This window comes from Amblyomma mixtum, chromosome 10 (genome assembly GCF_055824585.1).
Source record: "Amblyomma mixtum isolate Tamu chromosome 10, ASM5582458v1, whole genome shotgun sequence".
In the NCBI taxonomy this organism is placed as follows: domain Eukaryota; kingdom Metazoa; phylum Arthropoda; class Arachnida; order Ixodida; family Ixodidae; genus Amblyomma; species Amblyomma mixtum.
Genome location: NC_143021.1, coordinates 31,351,451 through 31,370,104, shown reverse-complemented (window position 1 = coordinate 31,370,104; position 18,654 = coordinate 31,351,451). Strand labels below are relative to the sequence as shown.

At 46.0% G+C, this 18,654-nt stretch overlaps 1 protein-coding gene across 2 annotated transcripts in view; it reads left to right on the top strand.

Moving 5' to 3' along the window:
• The first annotated feature begins 6,568 nt into the window (after positions 1–6,568).
• The window catches only part of LOC149325532 (thiol S-methyltransferase TMT1B-like), a 53,027-nt gene continuing 40,941 nt past the window's right edge, over positions 6,569–18,654 (top strand). The window contains exon 1 of one of the 2 annotated variants that reach the window (XM_089563760.1): positions 6,569–6,687. The gene's annotated coding sequence lies outside the window, so the exon portion shown is untranslated. Of the gene's footprint in view, positions 6,688–12,430; positions 12,530–18,654 lie in introns of those variants that run through there. The other variant, XM_089563761.1, reaches the window with a different exon arrangement.

Here is an 18,654-nt window from a genome sequence, read left to right as displayed (position 1 = left end):
CCTCCTGTACCAACCTAGCCCACTATCTGTCAGCCCGTAGCTCACCAGTATGCTCCTAGTCGGCCGCATCGAGGCGATGCTGCAAACAAGGGGGGCAAAGACACATGCCTTCCTTAGAAGATGAGGAAGAACGCAACGGGCCATTGGAGAAAGACGAAGCGACTCTGCTCCGTCTCGTGCTGACCTGACTGGCTGCCGGTGTTCCTCGGCGCAGGAGACTTCTTTGCAACGTTACGTTACAATATAGTCTTAAAATTTGTCAAAATACCTCCCGTAAAGAATGCTTAATTCGGGCATGTTTAAGATATATAAAAAAAATAGATGTGCGGTTTTATCACCTTGTCAGTATTTTAAAAGTTTACTTTCATAAACTCGAAATTAATTCGTCCGAAGTATACTTCTATTCTAAAAAACTTGCAGTCCTCTAAACATACTTGCTAGAATCTAAACTTCTAAATTCATTTCTAAAAAAACCACTCATATACCTGCGGTACATAGACGATATTTTCATGATATGGGAGCATGGGGCTGAGACCCTGAAGGCATTCGTCACACATTTCAATTCATTCCACCCCAGCATTAAATTCCCCTTCAACTCCTCGAAAACGCAAGTCAATTTCCTTGACACCACTGTCCATTTAGAAAATAGCAAGCTCAAAACCACACTTTACAGGAAGCCTACTGACCGACAACAATACCTAGATTTCACTAGCCATCATCCAAGACACTGCAAACAAGGTATATTCGTAGGACAGGCAACGAGACTAAGAAGAATATGTAGCGACGACGATGACTACCTGAAACACCTCCACTCGCTAAAAAACACACTAATCACCAGAAACCATCCACAGACAACCCTTAATAATGCGTTCCAACGAGCAACCACTTTGAAACGAGATGTAGTTCTTAAAAAACGAACAAAAGCTAACAGTCAACGACCTCCTGCACTTATAACGAAATACTCAAACGCGCTTCCAAACATAAACAATATCCTGCGGAAATACCACCCCATTTTAACTGGTAACGACCGTCTCAAGAAAATATTTCCCGACGCACCAAGGGTAACATACAGACGCAACACAAACCTGAGGGACATCCTGGTGCATGCTAGGCTCGGTAAGAAACCACCACCGACAGTAACTTCATGCTCTCGGCCTAGATGCAAGACATGCAAACATTTACAAAGGGACACTACCGTTAAAAGTACGGCAAGCGATTTCAGTTTCGATATAAAGACCAATTTTGACTGCACATCGTCCAATATTATCTACATGCTCCAGTGCTCCTACTGCCAGAAACAATATATCGGAGAAACCGGACAAACAATGAGTGCCAGATTAAACGGGCACCGGGCTGACACAACACGGAATGAACAGAAGGCAGTGTCGACCCATTTTAATCAACGCCATCACAAATTCGACGAACTCAAATTGTTCATTCTTCAGTCAGGCTTCAAATCGACTAGGGACAGAAAATACAGAGAAGCATTCCTAATCCACAAATTTAAAACACTGCAACCAACAGGGATTAACATGTCCAGAGGAAACCTGGAATCTCTCAGGTACATTCCAGGGTCAGCATAATTTTAAATTAACAAATGTCTTGCACGTGGTCAGACTATTTCCTAGAACCTCACATAAGTATATTGTCGCTCCTTGCACCCTTCCCACGTCATATCTTCCACCACATTTCCGGCCTTGTCACACTCTCCCTTTGTTCACTTTTTTTTTCTTTTCTTTTTTTTTTCTCTTTTTTTTTCTCCTAATCCCCTGCTACCAGTTCTCGGAAACCATGACACTCCTGTTACCCCCTCCGCCCCCACTTTTTGACTTTCTCTGAACACGAGCCATTCCCCCCCCCCCCTGCCTTGTCCTTCCTTGGAAATGCCCCCCTTCCTTTCTCCTTCCGGTGCCAGCCCTTTTTTTTTCTTTTTTTTTCTCATTTCCCTTTACCACGCTGACTAATCCTTTTATCTGAGTTTTGCAGGTTCACCCAGCGCCTCCCCCCCCGTCGCAGCCCCTTCAAAGCCTTTTGTTCATTACACACCCCCCGGATATAAGTTGTTCCACTATTGCAGCCTAAGGAATCATGATTCACCTCCCTCCCCTTCCTGACATGCATCCCCTCCCACACCACTTTCCTTCCCCACCCCCGGGGCCTTCCTCCTCGGAGCGAAGGCCCTATTTAATCCCTGCCGATGATGAACGCTTTGCCCAGACGAAGACAAGTCCCCTTGTCGAAACGTTGGCTCTAGCAACCTGAGGTTTTCCCCTCCCTTGTTCATTTTGTGATCGCCAAGGACCATCTACCGCACCCTCTCTCTACCATGGATTGCAGCACACTGATAAGTTAAGTTGTAGACGGCGGAGTACGATTTTCTGGGCAATAATGTTTGTGCTAGGCGATAAGTCAGGGCTGCGATAAGGCACGTGGTGTGTAAATGTGGGCGTTGCCTGGGGCTATAAATGTATGTGTTTTTCAAGCAATAAATAGTTAGAAGTTGGCGCCTGTCCATTGTCTCGTCGTCACTTTTTTTGTGTCCTTGTGAAATTATTTGCGCCCAGGTGATTCATACGAAGTTCAAGATGCAAAACCAACTAGCCCGTCAACATGCCTTACAGCACAATTCTAGCTGCCGTAGAACACCCTAGTGCCCGAAATCGTGTTCCGGGAGATCGCATTTGCGTATTGGAAATGTATTAAAAGTGTGCTTTCGTAAATATGAAATTAATTCATCCAAAATATACTTAAGTTATAACAAATGCGCAGTCCTCTGAACATATCTTCAGCACACTTCAAGCTACCGTGCAACAATCTAGTACTCGAAATCATACTTCGGGGAACAGTCAAAACTCTCTTTTCTGTCGTCCTTTTTTCTTACTGGTAACTGCCATCAGGAAGGCGATCACCACTTATTTACATTATGTGTACAGAACGTGATAGCATTATACCATCAAGGGCGCCCTGGGGAACTCCGGGCCCGAACATGCTACTGGAAAGGGCCCCAACTCGCAAGGCCGTCCGGCTTCCATAGACGCCCATATATTTATTGGTTGACAGTTGGACTCCTGACCACTGCCTAAAGCAAGTTAACATTAGCAATTCGGTTCTAGATCGCCCCCAGATTCGAACGCGACCAGTCCGGCACTTGTGGAACAATTTGGCAGACCACAGCCTTTGCGCCAGAAACGCCTCACCGGGGAAGACAATGTGTCGTCTCTCGGGGTGTATATACCGGGTGTCCCAGCTAAATGTAACCAAACTTTTAAAAAAGGCAAAGTGTTCTAGCCCAGTGAAACCAACTCAGGGTTGTTCATAGTCGCGTGGCCTAGTCTCGAGTATTTTTTTCGCTCTTCAAGGTTAATCAATCAGTTAAGTTTAATTAGCTAACTTTTTAATTATTAACTTCAGGAAGAAAGTGTCAATGCAAAAGTTTTAGATCACCTCGAAAAACCGCTAGTAGTGCTGTTTCCGTCAAGTTGCGATTTACGTAGCTTCATTTATTGGCCTTAAAAGAAAGTTGTCATGTCACCAGCTGCTCGCTCACTTCTCTGCCCCAATGTGCGCCCAAAGTCTCATCGAGGAGAGGACTTCAGAAAAAATGGATTTTATTCTTTAAGGCGCGCCTTGGGACGTTGAAGTGGCGCAGTTATGTGGAAGCTTTTTATTATTGTGCGGGTTATGTTAAAGGCCGGTAAAAAAACTACTTTACGTAACTATTTCTTTGCTGCAAATATCTCAGTAAGGTGTTTCTCAAAGCGATCTGCAACTTTTCCATTGATACTTTGTTCCTCAAGTCAATAATTAAAAAGTTAGTTAATTAACCTTAACTAATTAGTCAACCTTGAAGAACGAAAAAAATACTGCAGACTAGGTCACGCAGCTCTAAACAACCCACATTTGGTTTCAAACGGCTAGGACACCCAGTGTTTTTTAAAAGCTTGCAGCTTGCCTACATTTTGCTGCGACACCTGGTATAAGGCAGCCTTCGTTCGTAAACAGACGTCCTCCTAGGACCTCTGTTCATATAGGCTTTCCTTAGGTGAGAATGAGAACGGCCGCTACTGCGATCGCTCTAGTGGCGATGTTTTGACGAGCCAGCATTAAAAATATGGAAGCCAAGTCAGTGCATGACTGTTGAGTTTTTGAGAACTTTGCTGGTTGGTTTATGGGGTTTGACGTCCCAAAACAACTCAGGCTATGAGAGACGCCGTAGTGAAGGGTTCCGGAAATTTCGACCACCTGGGGTTCTTTAACGTGCACTGAAAGAACTTTGCCTGTGGCAACTATGCTCTATGCACAGGTATCAGGAACATTAACTGAACGCGTAATTCGAAGAGTGTGAACAAATTACTTCTTGCTTCAGCAAGAAGCTGGAAAGGCCTTGAAAAATCACGTGCTTTCGGAAAAGAATGTACGTTATACAACAGACATATCTCGCCTTCTACTGATAATTGCGTTGCATTCATTAGCTGTATTCGAAGGAGGTGGTTTCTTTTACGGAGTGTCTAGCGTTCCGTCCAGACGGAACATTTGCTGCTGCTGCAGTTCCGTCCAGACGGAATATTTACTGCAGCTAGAGTTCCGTCCATACAATTGAGAATTTTAGTTTCACGTACGTAGAAGCTTCACGTAAGTACAGCGCTTACGGGTCACCAGTGCGCATGCGCAGAACGTGAAGTGTCTGCGTGGGTTGCACGGACGTATACGTGAGATTCGGATCCTTGCGTTGCGGTCTGCACGTTGCTTGCGTACGTGTCGTTGGCAAGATGGCGGCGCACTGCCCGCCCGCTTCACAACGATAACAGCTTCGTCGCTAATCCCTGGACGTGGTATTGTGCTGTAAACTGCTGTATTTGCCTTCAGTTGGTCCATTCTTGTTCTCGCGTGAAGTTTTAGATGAGAACTAGCTTTTGTTTTCGAGATAGAAATCCGTTTCAGCAGCTCCTAAGCCTGACGGAGAAGCGTTTGTGGTCGTCACAGCAACGAGTGTGCCGAAGGTCTCGCGAGACCACGCGAAGCTCAAAACCTCGCGGGATATCGCGAGACCCTCGTCACAGTCAGCGGGAAAATCAAAAGGGTGCACGTTAGGGCTCCATACGCACACGTCGTCAACATGAGTGGGACACCAGCGCGCCTTCGCTTCTCTAAAAGCGATGATTTAAATATGCTACGGGACGTGAAGGAATGCAATTCCTTTGAAGATAACACGAACATAAAGTTCGGTGGAATGAAATCGCTCAACGTTTGCGAGAAGAAAGGGGCAAAGTATTTACCGCCTGCACTGTTGGTATAATACAAGGAGGGTATGATAGCTCTATGGTGGCTTGGCCTGGCTCCGCTCCAAGCAGCTCGACTAAACAAAATTAGTTTTTTTTTATCTGTACTAGATAGCGCGGCACAACATGCTAGCGCATTTTTTAGGTTCTATGGGAGATCTACAAGGTTCTAGAGCACTGTAGTGTAGCTAAAACTGTACGAAGCGACACGAGCGCACGCTACGTAGACTGCTCACGTTTACGTGCGCGAAGGTTCGACGCACGTAGAACTAAAACTGTCTACTGTCCGTACTGTCCATACTATACAAAATGGGTGATTTCTACCCACATAAAGCATTTAGTTGCCTCTGGAATAACCAGTTGACTAAGCTGTATCCAGATGTTCTCTCTACGCACGTATACGGCACCAAAATATCTGTCCGCGTACTGCGTTTAGTTACATCCTCGAAGCTATAACTTCCGTGCATGCATGCAGGATCGGGAAAATGACACTGTTAGAAGCAGAGTGCAGGAACTCTTCGCGAAGTGATGTGAAGCCCTGTCGCTGTTTGTGCTGCAAGAGGACTTAGCGCGAAAAAGACTAAGACGTACACAAACGGTCAACTAGCATTATGCAAACGCACCTACAAACCGAAGCCAAAACTCGTTCTATTGCCTGCTTGGAAAAAAAAAAATGATGCAGCAGAATATCCTGTCACACATTAGGCGGAACAGGATTGCCACTTTTTTAAACGGACATGCAAAAGTCTGCAATCCAACTGGTTTCCCAATCCCTAACGCCAGCTTTAATTCCGAATTCTTGTGGCACATAATGCTGGACGGAACTGTATGGTGCCATAACAGTTCCGTCTGGGCGGAACTTTAGCGCAAATTGTAGTTCCGTCTAGACGGAACTCTAGCGCAAATTGTAGTTCCGTCCGGACGGAACTCTAGCGCAAGTTGTAGTTCCGTCTGGACGGAACTCTAGCCACAGCCTTTCTTTTACGTCAATTCGGCATTTACTCTCTCCGAAGGTTCTGCCGGGGTGCGCTTTCGTTGGCCTCCGGCCGCAGATGTTTTCCGCTTGTCTTTTCCCTCTGACGGTGAAGGCAGGAAAATCGGTCGTGAAGAAAGTCGTCGATTGAGTCACAGACGCTGGCAGGAAGCAAAAATGAGGGAACGAAGTGAGCGGTCGTTTGGTGCCAACCAGTTCACCATGTGTGCGAAGGTCGAGCGAGGAGAGGAAGGGAGGAAGGGAGGGAACCTTGTGAAGCGCGACGACCTCCACCTGCATCATTCTGCACGCCCTTTTTTTTTTCGCCGGTATTCCATGCGTGCTTCCCATACCCCTTTGCGACAGAGAAATAGCGAACCAAGAACGAAGCACGCTGCATCTGAGACGGGGACATCAAAGAGGCCGGAGCGGAAGGTACGTTCCAGTTATATCAGCGATATTATCTGATCGAGGATTCGGAAGGTATATCCAGGTCTTGCGTGTTAACTTGCGGTTAATTATCGAGCTCTGCATGCTCTCTCACTGCCATGTTGTCGGCATGCAAATCTTACTATTAACATTATCTACATTCTTCCTAAGCACTTACAAGAAAAAAAGAACCTGATTAAATCTCGCATTTATTTCTAATACACTGACCTAAATTTCTGCCCTCTAACGCGTAAGGAGTGGTCGACGGATTCCTTCACAACGGCTGGAGCCTTCGGAGTACTCTGGGTTAGGTGTTACCCCGCGCTCGTCCGAAAGTTGGTAACTGTCTGATGCAGTGATGGCTTTAATTGGGCATGTTCAATGTCGTCACTGGAAATAGGAGCGAAAACATTCTGGCCCACCTACGGTATGATCTTTCCGAGATGCGTCGTTACGATCAGGGTCACCCCGTACACTCGTACAGCACGTCATCCCCCGCGCACGACACACCTCACCTCCATCCTCATGCCTTTCTTTTACATCGAGCTAGGTGTGGGCCATACAATATACAGGGTGTGTCACCTAAGATTTTACTCAATTTTCAACAATCGTCTTTTCAAGTTAGAACAGCGTTTTTTCTTCGTCAAGGCATTCTCAACGCTGTAGTTCATCAGAATACAGCTAGGACATGCTAACTAGCAAGCTGGTTAACTAATATTGAATAGTTAACTTTTTAACTCTTACTGTTAGGCTCCTTAATTATTGAGAGGCAAGCGTAAAGACCACCGTAATTGACATCCATATCAGTTTCGGAGATGCGATTACCGTCGGCGCTATGACCAAACACATTTTGGCTATTTCGACTTACTTGCACTGGAAAGGTTTCTTTGCCTGCAAGCTTCTCGAAAGTGCATGTATTTTGGTGCTATGTAGCCAGAATCTATTTGGCTACAGCGCCGAGGGTAACCGCGTTTTCGAAATTCTAAAAACTATTAGGTATGTTAACTACGGTGGGCTTCACGTCTCTCAATAATTAAGGCGCCTAGTAGCAACACTTAAAAAGTTTTCGTTCGGTTTATGGGGTTTAACGTCCCAAAGCGAATGAGGCTATGAGAGACGCCGTAGTGAAGGGCTCTGGAAATTTCGACCACGTGGGGTTCTTTAACGTGCACTGACATCGCACAGTACACGGGCCTCTAGAATTTCTCCTTCAAAGAAATTCTAGCCGCCCTAATTAATTCTAGTTAACTTAAAAAGTTAACTGGTTTATGGTTTATGGGGTTTAACGTCCCAAAGCGACTGAGGCTATTTATTTATTCAGGTTACTCACAGGCTTCTTTACATGGAAGCATTGTGTGAGCGGGGCAGTACATAGAAGTTAGAGAACAGCGCAAAAAACAACGACTAAAGAGAAACGTTATACAATAGTTAGCAAGAGGCACTGAGTAGAATAAAATTAAAGTTATACAATACACAATAATTAGATAAGTTTCAAAATGTGGCAACATGGAAATGGAACACGATTTGACAGTGAGGCTAAAAAGTGCATAAGTTAGTTCACAATAAACAGCAATAAAAGTGATTTTTCGCAGGAACACATAGAACTGAGACACTAGGCGAGGATTGCGGTTATCTTATCACGAAACGTTGCGGGATTTCTGGTATTAGTAGCATCGTCAGGAAGGCTGTTCCAATGGTTTATGGCACGTGGAAGAGCAGACATGTTGAATGCTTTAGTATGACCAAGAATACGCGTAAAGCTGCTATGATTATGGAGGCGATGAGATGTACGACATGGCCGTGACAAAGGTAATGTGTGACAGTGAAGACTGAAAACCATTTTATGAAATAAGCAAAGAAGTGCTACTGTACGACGTGATTCTAAAGACTCAACTGATAGCGATAACTTGATCTTAGTGACGCTGGAATGCCGGTTATAATCGCAAGCGATGAAGCATGCAGCACGGTTCTGTATAGAATCGAGATTACGTGTTAGACACGCTTGGTGAGGTGACCAGATGGGTGATGCAAATTCTAGTTGTGGGCGGACAAACGTCTGGTAGGCTAGTTTTCGAGTGTCAGATGGTGCACCATGAAGATTACGCTTTAAGTATTCAAGGGTTCGTGAAGCCTTAGCTGTAATTTTATTAATGTGTGTCGACCAGGAAAGGTTTTGATTTAGGTGAATGCCGAGATATTTATATGAGGACGCTGTTGTCACGTGGTTACTGCTGAGCGAGTAGGTGAAAGAAGAGTTGGAAAGTTTACGGCTGAAAGTCATTAATTTACACTTATCAGTGTTAACCGGCATCAGCCACATGGAACAGCAGTTTGTTATATGGTCTAGATCTTTCTGTAATGCGAGATGATCAGTTGGATTAGAAATTTTGAGGGAAATAATACAGTCGTCAGCAAACAAACGGATGGTAGAAGTACTGTCGGTTGGCAGATCGCTAATATATATTAAAAATAGTAACGGGCCCAGGACACTGACCTGGGGAACACCAGACGATACTTCAGAGATAGCGGCTGAGCAATTATTTATACTGGTGAATTGTTTGCGAAATCAGAGAAAATTTCTAATCCATGATAGCGTCAATGAGTCGATATTTAAAGCAGAGAATTTGGCAATTAAACGACAATGTGCTACCCGATCAAATGCCTTAGAAAAGTCGATGAAAATACAATCAGTCTGTTGGTTATCATTCATGTTAGACAGAACTTCGTGCGTAAATTCCATGAGTTGTGTATCGCACGACAGTCCTTTTCTAAAACCGTGCTGATGAGGGTAAAAAAAAGCGGTTTAGTTAAAGATGCTGCGCAACGTTTGAAGCAATGGTGTGTTCTAGAAGCTTACATGCAATATTGGTTAAAGATATGGGTTGGTAGTTACTGATGTTACTTCTGTCTCCAGATTTGAACACCGGAATGACTTCGCCTATTTTCCAATCAAATGGAGGTTCACCGATAGACAAAGACTGCTGAAAAATGTGATACAAGATTAAGCTGCTCGAGTTTATAGTGGGTTTAAGAATTTTGGCGTTGATTCCGTCAACACCAGAGCTAGCGGACAAAAAAGTTTTTGGTTAGTGACGTCATGCCTTCAACAGTTGATTCAATACAGGTCATATATCTGTAGCCACCCGCCGCGGTGGCTCAGTGGTTACGGCGCTCGGCTGCTGACCCGAAAGACGGGGGTTCGATGCTGGCCGCGGCGGCCGAATTTCGATGAAGGCGAAATTCTAGAGGCCCGAGCACTGCGCGATGTCAGCGCACGTTAAAGAACCCCAGGTGGTCGAAATTTCCGGAGCCCTTCACTACGGCGTCCCTCATAGCCTGAGTTGCTTCGGGACGTTAAACCCCAATGAACAAACAAACATATCTGTAGTCGGCTTCTGCGGTGGCAGGAATGTTAGAAAGATCTTCATGGGTGAACACTGAAGCAAAATAATTTTTAAAGATAGTCGCACTTTCTTCGTCAGTAATGAAATTTCCGGCATTGTCCTGTAGAGCGATTTGGGCATGAGTGTTAGCTGGGGATATTGTACGCCAGAATTGTTTGGGGTTCTTGCGTATAAGGGATTGAAGATCATGAGAATAAAATTTATGTCTCGCTTTACGAACGGCACGGCAGTATTGTTTTTCGCAGTGCTTCTGTTGCAGTTTCAGAGAGGGGGATCCAGTTTTTTCATTGCTTTAAATAAGCGCTTCTTTTTATTATTAATTGCGCGAAGTGACCTATGATACCATGGCTTAGAAATGTTGACCCGAAATGAAATTTGTGGTACGTGAGCAACCATTAATGATAGCAACTTTTCTTTAAACAAGGTCCAGTTTTCATTGACGGTAAAGGAAGAGAAAGTGGAAAGGTACGAAGAGCAAATTCTTGCAGACCAATGTTATTGGCATTGCAATTAGCTTTTTATAGTTGAAGATGAGCTTAGACGTGAGCTGCCGCGTATGTGATGGGATGCTAACTGCAAAATGAAGAGTCAGATGGTCACTGAATCCCTCACTAGTAGAAATGGTGCTTGAATTGTCGGGGCATGAAGTCAAAACAAGGTCAAGAGTATTCGTTCCGCGTGTAGGTTGGTTTAATAACTGTGTTTGCGAAAAATCAAAAGTTAAGTCGATGAAGACTTTGGAATAGCGAGAGCCAGAGGTGAGGTTAGACCAGTCAATGTCTGGGAAATTAAGACCCCCATAAAAAATATATTAGCTTTAGGAAACTTCGTCTTTATGGCACTTAGGTTATCGCGCAACTGAGATGTGGAAGCATCGGAGCTATCTGGTGGTCTGTAACATACACCTATTATTGAATTAACGAACGATGACGTAATGCAGATCCATATAATCTTAAGGGGGCTGGGTAAATTAAGAAGATGGGATGCTATACGCTTCCTGACGGCTATTAGGACACCTCCTCCCCCTTTTGTTTGCTCTATCTTTGCGGAAGATTAGGTACTCGTTGGTATCGGGCAGTACCTCAGTCTCAGAAATATCAGGATTAAGCCACGTTTCAGTCAGTGCTGAAATGTCACACTCACTGTTCTCCAGGTGTGAACATGGTTCAACGCATTTGGGTAGCAAACTACGCATATTAGTGCATGATAAATGTAATCGTGATGGCGTGTGTTTACGACATGAAGAGTTTGAATGATCGATTGTACCAGCTATCTTTTCCCGTGGGAGCTATCTTGTAGATCGAATGACACTCCCCGATGCAGCGTCAAATACGTAGCTGGCGCCACCGATGTGCAGTTTGTCTACGTGAAGCTTATACGTGGCGTTCTGTGTCTTCGCAAAATCAAGTAGGTGTTTCCTTGATATTCGTGTTTTTAACGAAAAATCTTCTCCTACAGCATAGTTTGTATTCTTGAATTTGGGCCCCTTTTCCAAAACGTGCTGTTTGTCTTTGAAAAGTGCAAATTTGACAATAATAAGTCTGCATTTTTCTTCCTGGTACTTCCCGAGGCGATGTGCGCGCTCTATTTGAGACGGCTCGGCTGCTACACCGAGGGTTTCCGAGCAGAAGCTTATTACTTTTGTCTCAGCGGATGACCAGGTTTCGTCAGAGGTGTCAGGTAGGCCGAAGAAAAGGAGATTGGAACGGCGTAGACGGTTTTCTGCGTCTTCGCAGCGCGATTCAATCGACTTTAACTTGTCCGAGATTTTGAGAGCAACCTCGGGCGCCTGAACTGGTGAAGCACTACTGCTTTTTAGAGTACCAGTGTCCACCTCTAGCACCCGAATGTGAGCTGACAGCTGTCTCAGTTCGACATTAACGGACGCCTGCCAATTCTTCAAAGCTCGAAGGTCGTTGCGAATATAATCCTGGCCTAATTCAATTCTTTGCACGGTTTCCAAGACAGTTGCTAGAACTTCTTCCATTCCAGGGCTAGGATTCGATTCGACATCCCCTGACAGAATCTATAGAATTCTACAAAGCAGGTATTTTACAAACTTGTCACAGTTCGTGAAAGCAATAGACCACTCTCCGGGGCACAACACCACAATAAGAAAACGATTGTTGCTCTTTACGCGGCAGTAGGAGCAGTCAAGGTAACTGGCCAGAAAGAAAAACATCGGTGAGCACTCCATTGCAGTCGTGGTGCTGTGCCCCACCGGGGGGCGGTAAAATGGCGGTTGATATAATGTGCTTCCTATGGTGATAGCGTCGACACGTGTAGACCATTCCGGTTTCCAGCAGAGGCGTTGGCAGCTGTCCAGAAGTGGCGACCGCTTCCAATTTTGCGTCTGTCAGGCCAGGTAGAGTGCAACCAGGATTTTGCGGACGGTGCCTCCAGCGACGCGCTTAGAAAAAGGGCCACCTGAAAGAACAACATCGGTGAGCGCTCCATTGCCGTCGTGGTGCTGTGCCCCCTCGGGGGATGCCATAGTGAAGGCCTCCTGAAATTTCGACCACCTGGGGTTCTTTAACGTGCACTGACATCGCACAGCACACGGGCCTATAGAATTTCCCCTCCATCGAAATTCGACCGTAGCGGCCGGCATCGAACCCACGTCTTTCGGGTCAGCAGCCGAGAGCCATAGCCACTGAGACACCGCGGCGGATAACTATTCTATATTAGTTAACCAACCTGGTAACTAGTACGTCTTAGCTGTATTCTGATCTACTACACTGTTGACATTGGTATGCCGAAAAAAAGCACTGTTCTTACAAAAAAGGCCTATATTTTTTTGAAATTGTGCAAACCCTTAGGCGAAACAGCCTACATAGTTTAGTAATGCATCTCTTGAAAAACCCACCGAGCGAAAATGTTCGTGTTGTTTTTATGTTACAAGCCACTGAACAGCAATAATTTCGTCACGCGTCGCGTGAACCATATTCTTTGTTATATTGTCTTTAATTACTCCTCTTATCTATGTCACACTGCTCTTCGGGCGAACGCTTCATCGTGTCCATTCCTCTTTAACCTGCGTAACGCGCAGTGCCTGCAATGTCTCCGCTCTCCTCCACATACTGACAGGCACCCCACGCGTATTCTCCCCCTCTCGAGATCACTACTTGCCAACACGAGGCTTCAGTGCTCGGTGCCAGTTCCTACTGCTTCCCAGTCCTACGTGCGCAGTTTGCTTTCTAAGCGTGGAGCCGTGCCTTATTCGCTACATTCCAATATCTGGGACCGGTTAAACGAAATACTTTCTTCGTGGTTAAATTTGCTCGAGGAGAGAAGTCCAGAAATTGGAGGGGACACTTAATTTCCACCTTAAAGGTATTTCATGACAGCGCAAATGGGTTAATGCCCATGTGTGCGGAATTGGTAATCCTCCAGTTTACATTCATAGATCCCTGGAAGTCATCATGCTATTCCTGGCGCAGTGGTGCAACGGTCAAGGCAATGCGCCAGTGCCCTGAGATGGCAGGTGCTGCCAGCGGCGGGGCTGTGCCACGCAAGTTCTGGCATGTACCGTGCACTGAGTGCGTAATTTGTTAGTGCGATATCTCATGAAATATATTAATTCTTGACATTTTTCGAAGCGCTAAAACAGCATGGACGCAGAGAGCTCGTCCCTGTCTGTTCTCTCTGCTCCATGTTGTTTTAGCGCTTCGAAAAATGTCAAAACTGCACCAACTAGCCCGATCCGCTACCCTTCTGATATTAATTCTTCAGCAGACAGAATCAGCGGAAGCGGCTCGCAGTACATTTGTTGTAACCATCGTCTATTCCTCCGGGAGTCACAAGACTGCCCGAGTGGCGATAAATGAGTCTTGTGGTTTCAATGCCCCTTTTTTTTCCCCAGTTCAATGCGATAGTACTCTTGATTGGATCTGAATCAATAAACTCCGCTTTTATCGCGTGTTGCGCTGTTACGGGCGCATCAGTTTTCGTTTTACTTGTCTGATTCAGTGGAATGGCGAGCCTGCTCTGAATGTAGGCGCGGTGATAAATAGTTTTAATGTTCGTCGATGACCACCGCATACATGTTTTTAACGGCACACGACAGTGTTATGGGACAGGGGGTACAGGGTGCACCACTAATAGCAGGAACACTTGATCGCATGGTTCTGTGGGCGCCTCACTCAGCGTGGCCGTATATGGCTTCAGTGATGGTGTTTAGGGAAATTTTGCATCCAAGATTGGGCATAATGAAAGACGTAGTCCGGATGAGTTTTCGGAAATTTTCCCGAATTAACAGAGAAACCACAAAATTTTTTCGGTAGAAGATATTTTCGGATAAAGTTAAAGATCACGACGAGGGCAAGGCACACAGATGACTCCAAGGGCAGGAAAGGAAGTAAGAGAACGGCGCATTCGATGCCAGGGCAGAAATTCTTTCCTTCCGGTCACCCTCGAGAATCCTAAAATACGACAGTGGCTTCCACGGCTGCTTAAAAAATGCTTTTTTTTTCTGGATAGTACGCCTGAAGGAATACTGAAGTAAGACATGATGTTGGACTACTTGGTTCATGGTTAGAGCAAAACAGAACTGCGCCAAGACGAAAAAAACAAAAAAAAAACTGCGCTTTGTGTGTGTATTCGTGCCTTTTGTGCCGTCGTCTTCGCGCAGTTCTGTTTTGCTCTAATCAAGGAATACAAGAGAGGCAAAAGACGAAAAGAACTTGTTTAACGTAACCAATAACTCCTTGTGTGTACAAATATTCACGAAAAGTGCACGTTTTGGCGTTCTGCGCTATTCACAAGCAGATATAATTGTCGTCAGTGTGCATCGTTATTAATATTGCTATTTTGAGTGTTGTTTGTTGAGTGAGCTGTTTGGGCCACTGCTCCGTGATACCACTATAGAAGCATGAGGCTTTCGTCAAGCTGTCCTCGGAGCTATTTGCTCCCGCTTCCGGTGTGATATGCGCGCTGTATGTGAAATTTGAGTTCAGTTCAGCCCTATTCAGTCATGCGTTCACAGCCCAGCATCACGGAGGACACGAGTGCACCTTGCTGCAATACCAGGGCACGTCCAAAATCTGTCAGTTTGGGGTCACTTTACCCATGGAGTGTATTCGCCTATAAAATACATAATTTCCTCAACAGGATCCTGAAACACGAGGTTCCATCTCGTTCGCGGTCCCTTCCCCCTCCGCCCTTTTCGCGTGCAGCTGCAGCCCCTCTCAGGTGTACATTCCGTCCGGTCTGCACGCCCCTATAAATGACTCTTGCGAAGCTGGCAATATACCTATAGTGTCAGTTATTATTCTCAGACAAGAGCGAGCTGACGGGCTAGATTTTTTTTTATTCCGTACACTTTTCATAAAAGCATAATTATTTGGTTTAGTTGTATAGTTATTAAGGTAAATCATGTAGGCGGTTTCCATGGAGGAACCGGAGAATTTAGGCCCCTGCTCTTATTGTTAAAAGACAAAAGAGCTACTACTGGGGCTAGTTGGAAATACATACTTGAAGGAATTGGTGGGCGCTAAAAACCACGGAAAAAGGACTAACACACAGGACGAAGCGCTTTCTAACAACTGTTTTAATCTCAAAAGGAACATGACTATATACACACATTTGACGTCATATCATGCACAGAAGAGGGTGGAACGCACGCGCTGACAAGAATGAAAACGAAAAAAGGAAAACAGGTAAAAACTACGCGCGCTTACAACAGCCGAAGATTGCTATTCTTGAGATAGGATAATTCAGTTCCCCCTAACATCACCGAAGGGAAGCTGACGCATTGCTTATCCGGAGCAACGTGCATTGCAAAGCTTCGATAATTTCTCTTTCCCGTCTGTTTCGAGCCCTACCTATTACCTTGGTGTTTTTTAGCAGTGGTATGCATTTACAGTGTGCACAATGAGTTGCCAGATTCCCGGATTTTGCAATTTGTTTTGCAATTTGATTTTGCAATTTGAAGGTGAATTGTTTTTGCAAAAGGGAGGCATACGTATTGGATCCTGTTTGGCGCCTGTGTTGTCCGACATTTTCTTGGCACAGGGTAACCGGAGGATATCGAGCACCCTAAATGCACATGTCTTAACTTGCTTTAGGTACGTTGATGATTACTTGCTTTGCCTTCCCAACAGCCCAATTGATTCTATAAACGTGGGGAAAGCATTCTTAATGAATGGAAGAAGCTTTTCCTGGCCTCAAGTTCACTTCTGAAACACCAAAGGACAGTCAGATTAGATTCCTAGACCTGCTGGTGACTTGCTGCGACAATCACACTTGCTGGGCTTACAAGCCTAGAGCAGAAAAACCGCTGCTGCGGTTTGACTCCGGTCATTCCAGAATTGTACAACGAGCTGTAGCTACGTCTTGCCTGAAACTAGCTATAAAAAAAATTGGAGGCTTATCAAGGTTAAGCCCAGTGGATGCGAAGCATGTTATAGGCGTTCTTCGCGTTCTTCATCGGTTTCCGTAGCACGCTGCAGCCTTCGTTTTGCATTCCTATTATTAACGTCCTTAGCGTTTGGAGGCATCTTGACCGCATACACGCCCGGCGCAAAGACGCTGGCGCGGTTGCGGGCACAGAGACTGACGCGACGGCGGGCGCGCGCCGCCTCATCCCTGGCGTGACGTCACATATCACGTGATGCAGCGATGGTGGCGCCGCCGCCGCGTCGCGCGCGACGGCGCGAACCGAAGCGTAGAGGCCTCCGCCGGGTGACGTCCGACGGCGCGATATGAGGCCCCATCTGCAGCCGGTGTGACGTTGTAGCGTGCCATCGTGGTCCGGCAGCCGAAGACGACGACTGTCCCAGTACGCCTGTCAAGCACGCGCAGACTGGATTTTCATGGCTGCTTAACTGCAAGGCCGGCGCAGCGCTGTTCCATCCCAGCCTGGCTGAGCACGTCCAGCCGAATATATTTGTGGAGACCTGACGATGACTGGTGCCCACGATTCGTCTCCACAACGTCATCACGTGACGTCACATCATGTGATCTCACTTCAAGGTCAATGGTGGCCACCGCCGGGAGGCGACCGACGGCGCGATATGAGGCCCCATCTGCAGCCGGTGTGACGTCATGTCAAGTGACCTACTTGAAGGTCAATGGTGGCCACTACCGGGCGTCGCGCGAAAGCCCGAAACCTACGTTAATATGCTTCGCATAAAAATCTTGCCCCCACTTGATAATTCACAGCGTAGACCAACAGGTCTCCCGGTTGAAGGAGAGCGGTTATCCGGAGCAGTTACTTTGCGGCATTGCAGAAAGCTTACTAAGAGAAGTTACTGGGTCCCACAAAACTAAGAAAACGAGCTACGAGGGACGCCCTGCCGTGATGCCGTATGTTCACAATATCTCCCACAGAATAAGGAGGACAGCCAACAAGTACGGAGTCCAGGTGGTTTTCTCAGCTCCCAATAAACTCATTGGAATGTGTAAAAAGGTCAACGAGACTGAAGACCACAAAAAGAAGCCTGGGTGAAATATCAAGCACGAAAACACCTATGTAAAGTGTGACGAAAACGTCATTTACAGCATTCCGCTCAGCTGCCAACGAACTTACGTTGGGCAAACAGGCAGATGCCTTAACAAGAGGCTCCGGGAACACGAAAGATTATGTAAACAAATTGCAAAATCCGGGAATCTGGCACCTCATTGTGCACACTGCAAATGCATACCACTGCTAAAAAACACCAAGGTAATAGGTAGGGCTCGAAACAGACGGGAAAGAGAAATTATCGAAGCTTTGCAATGCACGTTGCTCCGGATAAGCAATGCGTCAGCTTCCCTTCGGTGATGTTAGGGGGAACTGAATTATTCTATCTCAAGAATAGCAATCTTCGGCTGTTGTAAGCGCGCGTAGTTTTTACCTGTTTTCCTTTTTTTCATTTTCATTCTTGTCAGCGCGTGCGTTCCACCCTCTTCTGTGCATGATATGACGTCAAATGTGTGTATATAGTCATGTTCCTTTTGAGATTAAAACAGTTGTTAGAAAGCGCTTCGTCCTGTGTGTTAGTCCTTTTTCCGTGGTTTTTAGCGCGCACCAATTCCTTCAAGTACTCTTATTGTTGTCGGTCATCCACATGGAGAAATCCTACTTCCTTGTCGCCGTTAGTCCCACTTCCTGTGAAATTCGTGTCCTCGAAGCCCTTGTCCCTGCACATGTCCACATTATGTGGCGAACATCCACCGCTGCGGCTAGGGTGCCTCGATGGCCAGTGCATAACACCTGAGAAAATGGTGGGTCCTACGTGTTCTTCAGAGTCCCATCGGCACGTGACTGACGGGCTAGTTGGTGCTGCATGATGAATGTAGTACAGCGCAAGGCACAAGACAAGGGACAGAAAAAGCGTCCGTTTGTGTCTTTCATATTTTCTTTTCCTTGCCTTATCCCTTGCGCTGTGCATTCACCATGTTTTCTCCGACGCCATTGTGCTTAGGAAAAGAGTTTGCAAGACACCAGAGCCCCCATAGGCGACCGCTGCGTTTATTCTACATGTCTTCTACTACATGTTGTTGGCACTGCCACCAGTTGTTGGCGAAGATGGGTCGGTTCGGGGTCGTTGCTAGCTCGCTGCTGCTGCTGCTCGCTTGACGGAACCGT